Consider the following 15,000-nt stretch of genomic DNA (forward strand, 5'->3'; position numbering starts at 1 on the left):
TGAATAGAGAGAAAGATTCTTCTGATTTTCTTGTTTCTATCTACTAGACGCCGTAGAGAATTGAGAATTTTCATGTCTTTCAATTCTCGTACTCGTAATTGGAAAGTTATGGAAGGAGACCCATCATTTTGCAATGAAAACAACATATAAAACTCTGGACAATTTCGAAATCAGGCCAAGCGTCTTAATACATATGCAAAAAAATGCATTATTGGCCCACCATTGATTAGAAGATTTAGCTTGTATGAATCGCTATTGGTTTGATACGAATAATGACAATCGTTTCAGTATGTTAAGGATACAGATGTATCCACAATTCATTTAGAGTTACTTAATAGTCTATTTCTTATACCATATCTCTATCCCGTGAAATTCTCGAGCCAAAAGATGGATGCATATGCTGTGTTTCATTTTGCTAAATGATATCAATTAAATGGTGTATCAATTCCATAAATTGCATATAGCAATAAATAAATCAGCAAAATTCTTTCTAATATTTTAGATAGAAGAAATGTTTCTTCTATCTAAAATATTAGAAAGAATGTACCCTTCTATCCAAATCCAATTTGCATCGATAAAATAAATCCAAATTCCAGTAGTAGATGAATAATTGCAAATTTGTGTGTGTACGAGATTAGAATAACTTCAAAATAACTGACATAATTTTGTATTTTTCCTGATCAGAAAAATACATGAAAAAGAAAGGAGGTAGAAAAATTTTTGGATTTATGGTTAAAGAAGAAAAAGAAGAAAACAGGGGTTCTGTTGAATTTCAAGTATTCAGTTTCACCAATAAGATACGGAGACTTGCTTCACATTTGGAATTACACAAAAAAGATTTTTCATCGGAAAGAGGTCTACGAAGACTTTTGGGAAAACGTCGACGTTTGCTGGCTTATTTGGCAAAGAAAAATAGAGTACGTTATAAGAAATTAATCGGTCAGTTGAATATTCGGGAGCAGTAATTTAATCGTTCAAATTTTTTTCTTGTTTTATTATTTTTTTAGTAGTCTTATAGTAGTCTTAGATTTTTCATTTTGATGAGCCTCGCTTTGAGGAATTCATGGAATAATCCATTTTCATGGAATAATGAATTAAGGAAGAAAGGATATGAGTCTACCGCTTACAAGAAAAGATCTCATGATAGTCAATATGGGCCCTCAACACCCATCAATGCATGGTGTTCTTCGACTGATCGTTACTCTCGATGGTGAGGATGTTATTGATTGTGAACCCATATTAGGCTATTTACACAGAGGAATGGAAAAAATCGCGGAAAACCGAACTATTATACAATACTTACCTTATGTAACAAGGTGGGATTATTTAGCTACTATGTTTACAGAAGCAATAACAGTAAATGCACCAGAATTCTTGGAGAATATTCAAATACCACAAAGAGCCAGCTATATTAGGGTAATTATGTTAGAATTAAGCCGGATAGCTTCTCACTTGCTATGGCTTGGACCTTTTATGGCGGATCTCGGCGCACAGACTCCTTTTTTCTATATTTTTAGAGAGAGAGAATTAATATATGATCTATTTGAAGCTGCTACAGGTATGCGAATGATGCACAATTACTTTCGCATCGAGGAGGAGTAGCCGCCGATCTACCTTATGGATGGATCGATAAATGTTTAGATTTCTGTGATTATTTTTTACGCGGAGTTGTTGAATATCAACAACTTATTACACAGAATCCAATTTTTTTAGAGCGAGTTGAAGGAGTAGGTTTTATTAGCGGAGAAGAAGCAGTAAATTGGGGCTTATCGGGACCGATGTTACGAGCTTCTGGAATACAATGGGATCTTCGTAAAGTAGATCCTTATGAGTCTTACAACCAATTTGATTGGAAAGTCCAATGGCAAAAAGAAGGGGATTCGTTAGCTCGCTATTTAGTACGAATTGGTGAAATGAGGGAATCCATCAAAATAATTCAACAAGCTGTAGAAAAAATTCCTGGAGGACCTTATGAGAATTTAGAAGTCCGACGCTTTAAGAAAGAAAAGAATTCTGAATGGAATGATTTTGAGTATAAATTTCTTGGTAAAAAACCTTCGCCCAATTTTGAATTGTCAAGACAAGAGCTTTATGTAAGAGTAGAAGCCCCAAAAGGTGAATTAGGGATTTATCTAGTAGGAGATGATAGCCTTTTCCCCTGGAGATGGAAAATCCGTCCACCCGGGTTTATTAATTTGCAAATTCTTCCTCAGCTAGTTAAAAAAATGAAATTGGCTGATATCATGACGATATTAGGTAGTATAGATATCATTATGGGGGAAGTTGATCGTTGAAATGATAATAGATAGGGTAGAGGTAGAAACTATCAATTCTTTTTCGAAATTGGAATTATTAAAAGAAGTCTATGGACTGATATCGATTCTACCCATTTTGACCCTCCTTTTGGGAATAACAATAGAGGTACTCGTAATTGTGTGGTTAGAAAGAGAAATATCTGCGTCGATACAACAACGTATTGGTCCTGAATATGCTGGCCCCCTGGGCCTGCTTCAAGCTATAGCAGATGGGACTAAGCTACTTTTAAAAGAAGATATTCTGCCATCCCGAGGAGATATTTCTTTATTTAGCATTGGACCCTCTATAGCAGTCATATCAGTTTTATTAAGTTTTTTAGTTATCCCTTTGGGATATCATTTTGTTTTAGCCGATCTTAGTATTGGTGTTTTTTTATGGATTGCCATTTCAAGTATAGCTCCTATTGGTCTTCTTATGGCAGGATATAGCTCAAATAATAAATATTCTTTTTCAGGCGGTCTACGAGCTGCTGCTCAATCCATTAGTTATGAAATACCATTAACTTTTTGTGTGCTAGCAATATCTCTACGTGTGATTCGTTAAAATAGATCTTTTTCCTATAAAATCCATTAACTATTTATATTCCTTTTCTTATTTAGTATTTGGGTTGGTAAGTTAAACTAGATAGCTATATGAGTGAAACAAAACAGCTTAAAAATTTGTAGTAAAAGAAAAAATCTCATTTCCTACGTACAAGAAAAAAGTGGAAGTAAACATAAGCAGTGTAAACTCTTTATCCCAAGGTTGATATTTTTTAATTAGTCATCATATCTTGAAGCGGCCAAGAATAAAGGATTCACGATATGGAATTCCATTACTAGAATACTCCTAGTTATTACTATAACTTAATAATCCATAAGAAGAATCCACCAAAAGTTAGTGAAGGGTTAGGAACACTAAAGTACATAAAGGATTAGTAATGGAAAATCTAAAACATTAGAGATTTTTGCCCATAAAAGGAATCATAATAAGGACTTGCAATTTGTAGAAATTATCAAGTAGTACTTTCTTCGGATTCCGATCCAGAGTATGTTCCCATTCACTTGTTAAGGAAATGGCTATCAAGAACGAATTAACCCTTTATCCATTTTTTCTTTTTGAATACCCCCTCCCTGGGGAAAGAAGAATAGTAAAAAAGATATGGAGTGCACTAGAAAAAATTTTCATTATTTCCTTCCTCTATCCATATTCATGCAGAATTGCTCATGAACTAATACCCAACTCTTTCCATTTATTAATTGAATTCCTATAACAAGTAACAAGTGTTTTATTCCAAGATTAAGTTATTACTGAACAAAGAAAAATTTTCATTATATTATAAAGGATGAGATCAATTCGGAAGCGCTTTTTCTTATTCTAGCAGACGGAATTCCTTTGGTCTAATTTAGGACTTTCAAATCTATTTATTTTATTTTATCTAATTCTATCTACGCCCCAGGGGCTAGGAACAAAACAGTCCTTTCTTTTTTCTGATCATAGAGAAGCCGTATGAAGCTAAGGTTTCATGTACGGTTTTGAAATAGCGGTGGGAACTGTGATGTTATCATCGACTATGATTATCTAACAGTTCAAGTACAGTTGATATAGTTGAAGCACAGTCAAAATACGGTTTTTTTGGATGGAATATTTGGCGTCAGCCTATAGGTTTTCTGGTTTTTTTAATTTCTTCTTTGGCAGAATGTGAAAGATTACCCTTTGATTTACCAGAAGCGGAGGAAGAATTAGTAGCAGGTTACCAAACTGAATATTCCGGTATCAAATATGGTTTATTTTATCTTGTTTCTTACCTAAATTTATTAGTTTCTTCTTTATTTGTAACAGTTCTCTACTTGGGCGGGTGGAATTTCTCTATTCCCTATATATCCTTTTTTGATTTTTTCCAAATGAATAAAGCAGTTGGAATTTTGGAAATGACAATGGGTATATTTATTACATTAACTAAAGCTTATTTATTTCTCTTCATTTCTATCACAATAAGATGGACTTTACCGAGGATGAGAATGGATCAGTTATTAAATCTTGGATGGAAATTTCTTTTACCTATTTCCCTGGGCAATCTCTTATTAACAACCTCTTCTCAACTTGTTTCACTATAAATAAGATAATACAATAATAGTAAGAATATTTTCAACACAAAAGCTCTCTCAAACAAGAGAAAGAAACATATCTTTTTCATAGATATTTAGAATGAATATGTTCCCTATGGTAACTGGGTTCATGAGTTATGGTCAACAAACAATACGTGCTACAAGGTACATAGGTCAAAGTTTCATAACTACCTTATCCCACACAAATCGTTTACCTATAACGATTCACTACCCTTATGAAAAATCAATTACACCAGAGCGTTTCCGAGGGCGAATCCACTTTGAATTTGATAAATGTATTGCTTGTGAAGTATGTGTTCGCGTATGTCCGATAGATTTACCCGTTGTGGATTGGAGATTTGAAAAGGATATTAAAAGAAAACAATTGCTTAATTATAGTATTGATTTCGGAGTTTGTATATTTTGTGGCAATTGTGTTGAGTACTGTCCAACAAGCTGTTTATCAATGACTGAAGAATATGAACTTTCTACCTATGATCGTCATGAATTGAATTACAATCAAATTGCTTTAAGTCGGTTACCAATCTCCATAATGGGAGATTACACAATTCAAACAATTAGGAATTCGTCTGAAAGTAAAATAAACAAAGAAAAATCTTCGAATTCAAGAACGATTACTGATTACTAAACTTTGATTTTGTCTTTTTGTTATAAAAATCTAATAATTCTTTATTAAACTTTAAAATTAAACTATAAAGAAAAACTACTGCTTATTGGAAATTATTTCTTATTTTAAATCAGACTAGATTTTCGTGATATAATATAATTTATAACTATACAGTTTATACACAAAAAAATACCCAAATCCTTTTTTCCTTCCTTGAATCCTTTAGTTTTAGTCAGTTCATGAAAAATTTTATACTATTAATTTCTTTTTATCCATAATGGATTTACCTGGACCAATACATGAGATTCTTATGCTATTTGGGGGATTTGTTCTTCTACTAGGGGGTCTAGGAGTAGTATTACTTACCAACCCCATTTATTCTGCCTTTTCGCTGGGATTAGTTCTTGTTTGTATATCCTTATTCTATTTTTTATTAAATTCCTACTTTGTAGCTGTCGCACAACTTCTTATTTATGTGGGAGCCATAAATGTCTTGATCATATTCGCTGTAATGTTCGTAAATGGCTCAGAATGGTCTAAAGATAAGAATTATTGGACTATTGGAGATGGGTTCACTTCACTCGTTTGTATAACTATTGTTTTTTCGCTAATGACTACTATCCCAGATACGTCGTGGTATGGAATTCTTTGGACTACAAGATCAAACCAAATAGTAGAACAGGGTCTCATAAATAATGTTTCAACAAATTGGAATTCATTTAGCAACCGATTTTTATCTTCCGTTTGAACTCATTTCCATAATTCTTCTAGTTTCTTTAATAGGTGCAATTACTATGGCTCGGCAATAAGAAAACTTAGAAAAAGTACAAATTATAAGAATTGCAAATCTAAAATAAATAACTAAAGAATCACAATTTTGATTTAGTAAAATCCATCTACTGCCAACAAATACCTCCTTTATTTTCTCTTTTGTTGTGTAATTGTTCTATTGTAATTAATTGAATCGGTTCAATTCTTGCCCTCATATTGAAATGAATCGAGATTGATAAGGAGTTAGTTAATGATGTTTGAGCATGTACTTTTTTTGAGTGTCTATTTATTTTCGATTGGTATCTATGGATTGATCACAAGCCGAAACATGGTTAGAGCTCTAATATGTCTTGAACTTATACTGAATTCAATTAATCTAAATCTCGTAACATTTTCTGATCTATTTGATAGTCGCCAATTAAAAGGAGATATTTTCGCAATTTTTGTTATAGCCCTTGCGGCTGCTGAAGCCGCTATTGGACTATCCATTCTTTCTTCCATCCATCGTAATAGGAAATCCACTCGTATCAATCAATCTAATTTATTGAATAATTAGAATTTTGAATAATTAGACATAGAATCCTCTAAACAAAGGCGCACATATTAAAATAAATAGAAATCAATACTATTTTCTTAGTATTATTTGAGAATATCCATTTTTTTTAGTAGATTATTGCTTTTTTTAGTAGATTATTGCATAGTATTCTTTTTCACTTAAATGAATTTTTGTATTTGTAATTCATTGATATTGCAATTTGAATATTGCAATAATTTATATTGAAAAGACGATAGCCAATTTATTGGCTAATTCGAATTCGTCTGTACAATTCGTAAAATTCTTTCTTATTTCTTATTGTTGAAATCCAAAATTAAAGTCTCTTGGCTCTCTTCACGCTTTCTCACAAACAGATTAAAAAATAGATTTTTATTTTTGAAGTTTGGATAAACCATTGCTTCGTCTGGTGTCTACAATACATATGACTCATTATAGTACTAATTTCATTTTTACCAGATCGAAAAATTTTATGTTGAAAAGAAAAATTTATAGATCCAATGTCACATTCCGTAAAAATTTACGATACATGTATAGGATGCACTCAATGTGTACGAGCTTGTCCAACAGATGTATTAGAAATGATACCCTGGGATGGATGTAAAGCCAAGCAAATTGCTTCCGCGCCGAGAACCGAAGATTGTGTGGGTTGTAAGAGATGTGAATCTGCCTGCCCGACAGATTTTTTAAGTGTCCGCGTTTATTTAGGGCCTGAAACAACACGTAGCATGGCTCTATCTTATTGATACGTTACAAAAAACTTCACTCGAATCGTCTGATTCCTCTTTACCGAAGAAGCCTGTGCTCGAAATAATCGAGCACGGGCTTTTCTGGTCAAAACGTATCTTGTCTTTATCACTTTATCATGAGTTATTTTCCTTGGTTAACAATACTTGTTGTTTTGCCGATATTTGCAGGTTCATTAATTTTCTTTTTACCTCATAAGGGAAACAAAGTCGTTAGGTGGTATACTATATCTATTTGTTTATTAGAATTCCTTCTAATGACTTATGCGTTCTGTTATCATTTCCAACTGGAGGATCCCTTAATCCAATTAAAGGAGGATTATAAATGGATAGATGTCTTCGATTTCCACTGGAGATTGGGAATCGATGGACTTTCATTAGGATCTATTTTATTGACAGGATTTATCACTACTTTAGCTACTTTAGCAGCTTGGCCAATTACACGGAATTCGCGATTATTCTATTTCCTGATGCTCGCAATGTATAGTGGTCAAATAGGATTATTTTCTTCGCGAGACCTTTTACTTTTTTTTATCATGTGGGAGTTAGAATTAATTCCTGTTTACTTACTTTTATCCATGTGGGGGGGGAAGAGGCGTCTATATTCAGCTACAAAGTTTATTTTGTATACTGCAGGCGGTTCCATTTTTTTCTTAATCGGAGTTCTGGGTATGGGCTTATATGGTTCCAACGAACCAGGATTAGATTTGGAAAGATTAATTAATCAATCATACCCTGCAACCTTGGAAATACTTTTATATTTTGGCTTCCTTATTGCTTATGCTGTCAAATTGCCGATTATACCCCTACATACGTGGTTACCAGATACCCATGGGGAAGCACATTATAGTACATGTATGCTTTTAGCGGGAATATTATTAAAGATGGGAGCATATGGATTGATTCGGATCAACATGGAATTGTTACCTCATGCTCATTATCTATTTTCGCCCTGGTTAGTAATAATAGGAGCGATCCAAATAATCTATGCAGCTTCAACTTCTCTTGGTCAACGAAATTTCAAAAAAAGAATAGCTTATTCCTCTGTATCTCACATGGGTTTCATAATTATAGGAATTGGTTCCATAACCAACATTGGACTCAATGGAGCTATTTTACAAATATTATCCCATGGATTTATTGGTGCTACACTTTTTTTCTTGGCAGGAACCGCTTCTGATAGAATGCGTCTTGTTTATCTCGAAGAACTGGGGGGAATATCCATCCCAATGCCTAAAATTTTTACCATGTTTAGTAGCTTTTCAATGGCTTCTCTTGCCTTACCAGGAATGAGTGGTTTTGTCGCAGAATTAGTAGTATTTTTTGGACTAATTACTAGTCCAAAATTTCTGTTAATGCCAAAAACACTAATTACTTTTGTAATGGCAATTGGAATGATATTAACTCCTATTTATTTATTATCTATGTTACGCCAGATGTTCTATGGATACAAGCTATTTAATGTTCCAAACGCAAATTTTGTGGATTCTGGACCACGAGAACTCTTTATTTTAATCTGTATCTTTTTACCAGTAATAGGAATTGGTATTTATCCAGATTTTGTTCTCTCCCTATCCGTTGACAGGGTAGAGGCTCTCTTATCCAATTATTATCCTAAATAGGTTTGCTTTTTTTTACTCGTCTGCTCTATTAATGCAGAAATAAGTAAAAAAGTATAATTAGATCTATCTCGAATTTTTGAGAACCCTTTGAGAAGGCGTTCAAGGGGTTCTCAAATAAAACATAAAAGTAAAAACCTTCATTTCATGAAGGTTTTATTTTATGTAATCATTTAGGTGTTAATGTAAACGAACCATAACTATGTAAGCCTATTCCTAATAGATTTATACCAAAATAACAAATCCAAATTATAAGAAATCCTATCGAAGCTATAAGTGCAGAATTCGTACCCTTCCAATTTGTATTTGTTCTACTATGTAAATAAATTGCGAATATGGTCCAAGTAATAAATGCCCAAGTTTCCTTAGGATCCCAATTCCAATAGGATCCCCAGGCCTCATTAGCCCATACTGCTCCACAAAGAATACCTACGGTTAAAAGGGTAAATCCTAGGCTAATGACACGATAACTCCAAGAATCCAAACGCTCCGTTAATTGATATTTGTAATAATTTGGAAATGAAGGGACAGAGGTTCTTTTTAAAGCACTTCTTTTTGCATAAAAATATTTAATATCACTAAAGAAAAATGTTTTATTTAAAACATTTTTTTTCTTTTTAGAAAAGAAATGGAAATTATTTCGAAATCTAATGATTAGAATAGCGGCAGATAATAAGGATCCGCACAAAAGAGTTGCATAGCTTAATAACATCATACTGACATGCATCATTAACCACTGAGATTGTAGAGCAGGTACTAGTATCGTGGATTGATGCATTTCAGTTAAAAGACCCGATGTGGCAAAGCCTTGCGTTAAAATAGTACTTGGCGTAGTTATTGTGCTTAAATCATTTTTAGAGTTCTGTATTTTAGGAATGGTATGAAGAATATACAGGGCCCATGAAAGGAAGATCAATGACTCATATAAATTACTTAATGGAAAATGTCCCGAGGAAGCCCAACGAGAAACTAAGAATCCTGTTATAGAGAAAAAAGTAACTATCATTCCTTTTTCTGACGAATCACGTAATCCTCCAAGTTCACGAACTAATAAGGTTATAAAATGAATCGTAATCACAATTGAAATCGTTGAGAAAGAGATATGAGTTAGTATATGTTCTAAAGTTGCAAATAGCATAAGGGGAAGGTCCCATTACAAAATTGTAAATTTCGAATTGATTTCTAATCTATTGTATTCTTTTTCAAGAATGCCGCCACTCGGATTCGAACCGAGATGCTTGAGCACTGCTTCCTAAGAGCAGCGTGTCTACCAATTTCACCATGGCGGCTAACTTCAAATAATAGGTAACTTAAAAGAATAATAGCTATTATCTTGGGAATCGTCGATATTGGGAAAGTCCATAAAATTTAGGAACATTAGAGTTTTCATTAAAATAGACTTCGTTTGGTAGTATCGTTTCCATTTTTTTTTTACAATAAACTCTTGCTTTGCCCAATAGAAACACAAACACTGCTTGAAAGAGTTGGAATTTCTTTTTTCTAACTTGCAATTGTAGAACTAATTTTTTCTAATTAATTTCTCGTTTACATTTTGAAAATTCTTTCAATACAATGAAAAAAATCCAAAAGGGTTTCTATTTAATGATGAAATTAAAATGGATAAATGGAAAAGGCTTTTTGGATTTTTTAAAAATTTCTAGAATGAAAGTCTTTATGCTCTTATTAATAAGATTTACTAACCTTATGATTTTGGAGAAGATAGGTGGAAGTTGTAAGTCCTATTGTAAGAATACTCCACTTTTCATAATTTTCATAATAGAATATGAGGATTCTATTATGAAAATTATGAAAAGTTCATTGATAGGAAAAGAATACTTAGCACACAGTATACCAAACAAAACTTTTTTTTCTTGTATATATAAGATAAGAGGGGTTTTTTGTTCTAAGAATATTGTACCGAGTAATTCGACACATAAAAGTACATTCAAAGAAGAATCAAAATTATTAAATAATTGGAATTCTTTTTTGATAAGTCAATTCATATTATTCCAAAATCTTATTATTTGTTTGTTGCCCAGAAAAACCCTTTGGTTTTGGATGCTCATTACCGCTCGAAAATGATCTTGATTTTACTAAAGAATAAGATTGTACTATGGAAAAATAAGTCTTTTTCTTCCAAATATTTTTACGAATACGCTTTTTTGACATTGAAGTACGTTTTTTTGGAACTGCCATTCAAAAAGGAAATTACTTTTTTCTAGTTGTATGTGAAAGACATCTATTGCTGCAAATCAATCCTTCTTTCTTCTTTTTATTAGTATTTATACTTAGATACTGAAAGATACTTAAATTTTGAATTATTTTTTACTTCATTTTGTCTAATGCGGATAAGACAACAAGAATTTTTTAACATTTTTTCTTTATATATTTTATACTTGTTTTTTAATAATATAGAATATATAGAAAGGTTTCTCATTTAAATCTATTTATATCTATTTATATATCAAGTATACTCCATATATAGATATATGGTATGGAAGCCTATCCCCCATATAAGATAAGACGGGGGGATAAAAAGAAGGGAAAATGAAAATAGTTAATTAAGTTCAGAATGGTATTCCATAAAGGAAAGGAATTCCAATCAAAACAAAAAATACTGAGTCTCTTAAACAAGACATTCTAAAACTTAGGTAATTTATAGTCATTAGGATTTTAGTTCTATATGAAGTAAGGACTATTCGATAATTTCTTATAAACATAGGTTTTCATTGGAATTCACTCAATCAGTTAATTATGGAACAAGAGAGCTGTTTCATCTTTGTTTTAAAGAAATATAAAAATGAATTATGAATAGAAAGTAAAATGATTCCACTTTTTTTTTTTATTTTTATAAATATCTTTATTTAGTTAATAAAATAACTAGGTAACGAAGTTATTTTATTAACTTTTTTAATTTAACCAACTAAACCCATTCTTAATTTTTAATTATTTCAATGAGATAAATTTTGGAAAAATTAAGAATTTCAGTATTTTTTCTTATTCTTTTTATTTATTCTTTCAGAAAGAGATAAGAATTGGTTTGGTGAATCGGAAACAATTTTATAGAAAAATTGAAGTAAAAATTGAAGTAAAAATTGCAATTTCTTTTCTTATGGAACATACATATCAATATGCATGGGTAATCCCTCTTCTCCCACTTCCAGTTATTATGTCAATGGGATTTGGCCTTATTCTTATTCCTACAGCAACAAAAAATCTTCGTCGCATATGGGCTTTTCCTAGTGTTTTACTCTTAAGTATAGCTATGGTATTCTCAGTTCAACTGTCTATTCAACAAATAAATGGAAGTTCGATCTATCAATATCTATGGTCTTGGACCGTCAATAATGATTTTTCTTTAGAATTTGGATACTTGATTGACCCACTTACTTCTATTATGTTAATGCTAATTACTACTGTAGGAATCCTGGTTCTTATTTATAGTGATGGTTATATGTCTCACGATGAAGGATATTTGAGATTTTTTGTTTATATAAGTTTTTTCAATACTTCCATGTTGGGATTGGTTACTAGCTCCAATTTGATACAAATTTATTTTTTTTGGGAACTCGTGGGAATGTGTTCTTATTTATTGATAGGCTTTTGGTTTACACGACCAATCGCAGCGAGTGCTTGTCAAAAAGCTTTTGTAACTAATCGTGTAGGGGATTTTGGTCTATTATTAGGAATTTTAGGTTTTTTTTGGATAACAGGTAGTTTAGAGTTTAGGGATTTGTTCAAAATAGCTAATAACTGGATTCCTAATAATGGAATTAACTCTTTACTTACTACTTTGTGTGCTTTTTTATTATTCCTTGGTGCAGTTGCGAAATCCGCACAATTCCCTCTTCACGTATGGTTACCCGATGCTATGGAAGGGCCCACTCCTATTTCGGCTCTTATACACGCAGCAACTATGGTTGCTGCGGGAATTTTTCTTCTAGCTCGACTTCTTCCTCTTTTCATATCTTTACCTTTGATAATGAGTTTTATTTCTTTAGTAGGTACAATAACACTATTCTTAGGAGCTACTTTAGCTCTTGCTCAGAGAGATATTAAAAGAAGCTTAGCCTATTCTACAATGTCTCAATTGGGTTATATGATGTTAGCTCTAGGTATAGGTTCTTATCAAGCTGCTTTATTCCATTTGATCACTCATGCTTATTCAAAAGCTTTATTGTTCTTGGGATCCGGATCCGTTATTCATTCAATGGAACCTCTTGTTGGATATTCACCAGATAAAAGTCAAAATATGGTTCTTATGGGCGGTTTAAGAAAATACATTCCAATCACAAGAACTACTTTTTTATGGGGTACACTTTCTCTTTGTGGTATTCCACCTCTTGCTTGTTTCTGGTCCAAAGATGAAATCCTTAGTAATAGTTGGTTGTATTCGCCCTTTTTTGGAATAATAGCCTCCTTTACTGCAGGATTAACTGCCTTTTATATGTTTCGGATATATTTACTTACATTTGATGGGTATTTGCGTGTTCATTTTCAAAATTACAGTAGCACTAAAGAGAGTTCCTTGTATTCAATATCCTTATGGGGAAAAAGGATACCCAAAGGAGTGAATAGGGATTTCGTTTTATCAACAACGAAGAGTGGAGTTTCTTTTTTTTCACAAAATATACCAAAAATTCAAGGTAATACAAGAAATAGGATAGGATCCTTTACTACGTCTTTTGGGGCTAAAAACACTTTTGCCTATCCGCATGAAACGGGAAATACTATGTTATTTCCTCTTCTTATATTACTACTTTTCACTTTGTTCATTGGATTCATAGGAATCTCTTTTGATAATGGAGGAATTGGTAATGGAATAGCAGAGTTAACCATATTATCAAAGTGGTTAACTCCCTCAATAAACTTTACCCAGGAAAGTTCTAATTCTTTTGTAAATTCATATGAATTTATTACTAATGCAATTTCTTCTGTAAGTCTAGCTATCTTTGGTTTATTCATAGCATATATCTTCTATGGATCCGCTTATTCTTTTTTTCAGAATTTGGATTTAATAAACTCTTTTTACAAAGGAAATCCTAAAAAAGAATTTTTAGATCAAGTAAAAAAAAATATACAGTTGGTCATATAATCGTGGTTATATAGATATTTTCTATACTAGGGTCTTTACCCTCGGTATAAGAGGGTTAACCGAACTCACGGAGTTTTTTGATAAGGGTGTTATTGATGGAATTACCAATGGAGTGGGTCTTGCTAGTTTTTGTATAGGAGAGGAAATTAAATATGTAGGGGGAGGTCGAATCTCGTCTTATTTATTCTTTTTTTTATGTTATGTATCTGTGTTTTTATTCTTTTTTCTTTCTTAAGTTAAGGAATTTACAACTCCCTTTCTACAATCTCTCTATATCCTTGTTACATAAGGTAAGTATTGTATAATAGTTCGGTTTTCCGCGATTTTTTCCATTCCTCTGTGTAAATAGCCTAATATGGGTTCACAATCAATAACATCCTCACCATCGAGAGTAACGATCAGTCGAAGAACACCATGCATTGATGGGTGTTGAGGGCCCATATTGACTATCATGAGATCTTTTCTTGTAAGCGGTAGACTCATATCCTTTCTTCCTTAATTCATTATTCCATGAAAATGGATTATTCCATGAATTCCTCAAAGCGAGGCTCATCAAAATGAAAAATCTAAGACTACTATAAGACTACTAAAAAAATAATAAAACAAGAAAAAAATTTGAACGATTAAATTACTGCTCCCGAATATTCAACTGACCGATTAATTTCTTATAACGTACTCTATTTTTCTTTGCCAAATAAGCCAGCAAACGTCGACGTTTTCCCAAAAGTCTTCGTAGACCTCTTTCCGATGAAAAATCTTTTTTGTGTAATTCCAAATGTGAAGCAAGTCTCCGTATCTTATTGGTGAAACTGAATACTTGAAATTCAACAGAACCCCTGTTTTCTTCTTTTTCTTCTTTAACCATAAATCCAAAAATTTTTCTACCTCCTTTCTTTTTCATGTATTTTTCTGATCAGGAAAAATACAAAATTATGTCAGTTATTTTGAAGTTATTCTAATCTCGTACACACACAAATTTGCAATTATTCATCTACTACTGGAATTTGGATTTATTTTATCGATGCAAATTGGATTTGGATAGAAGGGTACATTCTTTCTAATATTTTAGATAGAAGAAACATTTCTTCTATCTAAAATATTAGAAAGAATTTTGCTGATTTATTTATTGCTATATGCAATTTATGGAATTGATACACCATTTAATTGATATCATTTAGCAAAATG

The 15,000-nt window shown here is 32.1% G+C and overlaps 1 long non-coding RNA gene and 1 other non-coding gene across 2 annotated transcripts in view; one reads left to right on the forward strand and one right to left on the reverse strand.

Annotated features, from left to right (window-relative positions):
* LOC141032588 (uncharacterized) overlaps positions 1–15,000 on the forward strand; it is a 25,228-nt gene that overhangs the window by 4,909 nt on the left and 5,319 nt on the right. The gene's annotated exons all lie outside the window — the stretch shown is intronic.
* Positions 9,930–10,009, reverse strand: TRNAL-UAG (transfer RNA leucine (anticodon UAG)). Its single transcript has one exon. It is a non-coding gene; the product is annotated as a tRNA-Leu (tRNA).

The sequence above is a fragment of the Aegilops tauschii genome, unplaced genomic scaffold (genome assembly GCF_002575655.3).
Source record: "Aegilops tauschii subsp. strangulata cultivar AL8/78 unplaced genomic scaffold, Aet v6.0 ptg000579l_obj, whole genome shotgun sequence".
Taxonomy (NCBI): Eukaryota; Viridiplantae; Streptophyta; class Magnoliopsida; order Poales; family Poaceae; genus Aegilops; species Aegilops tauschii.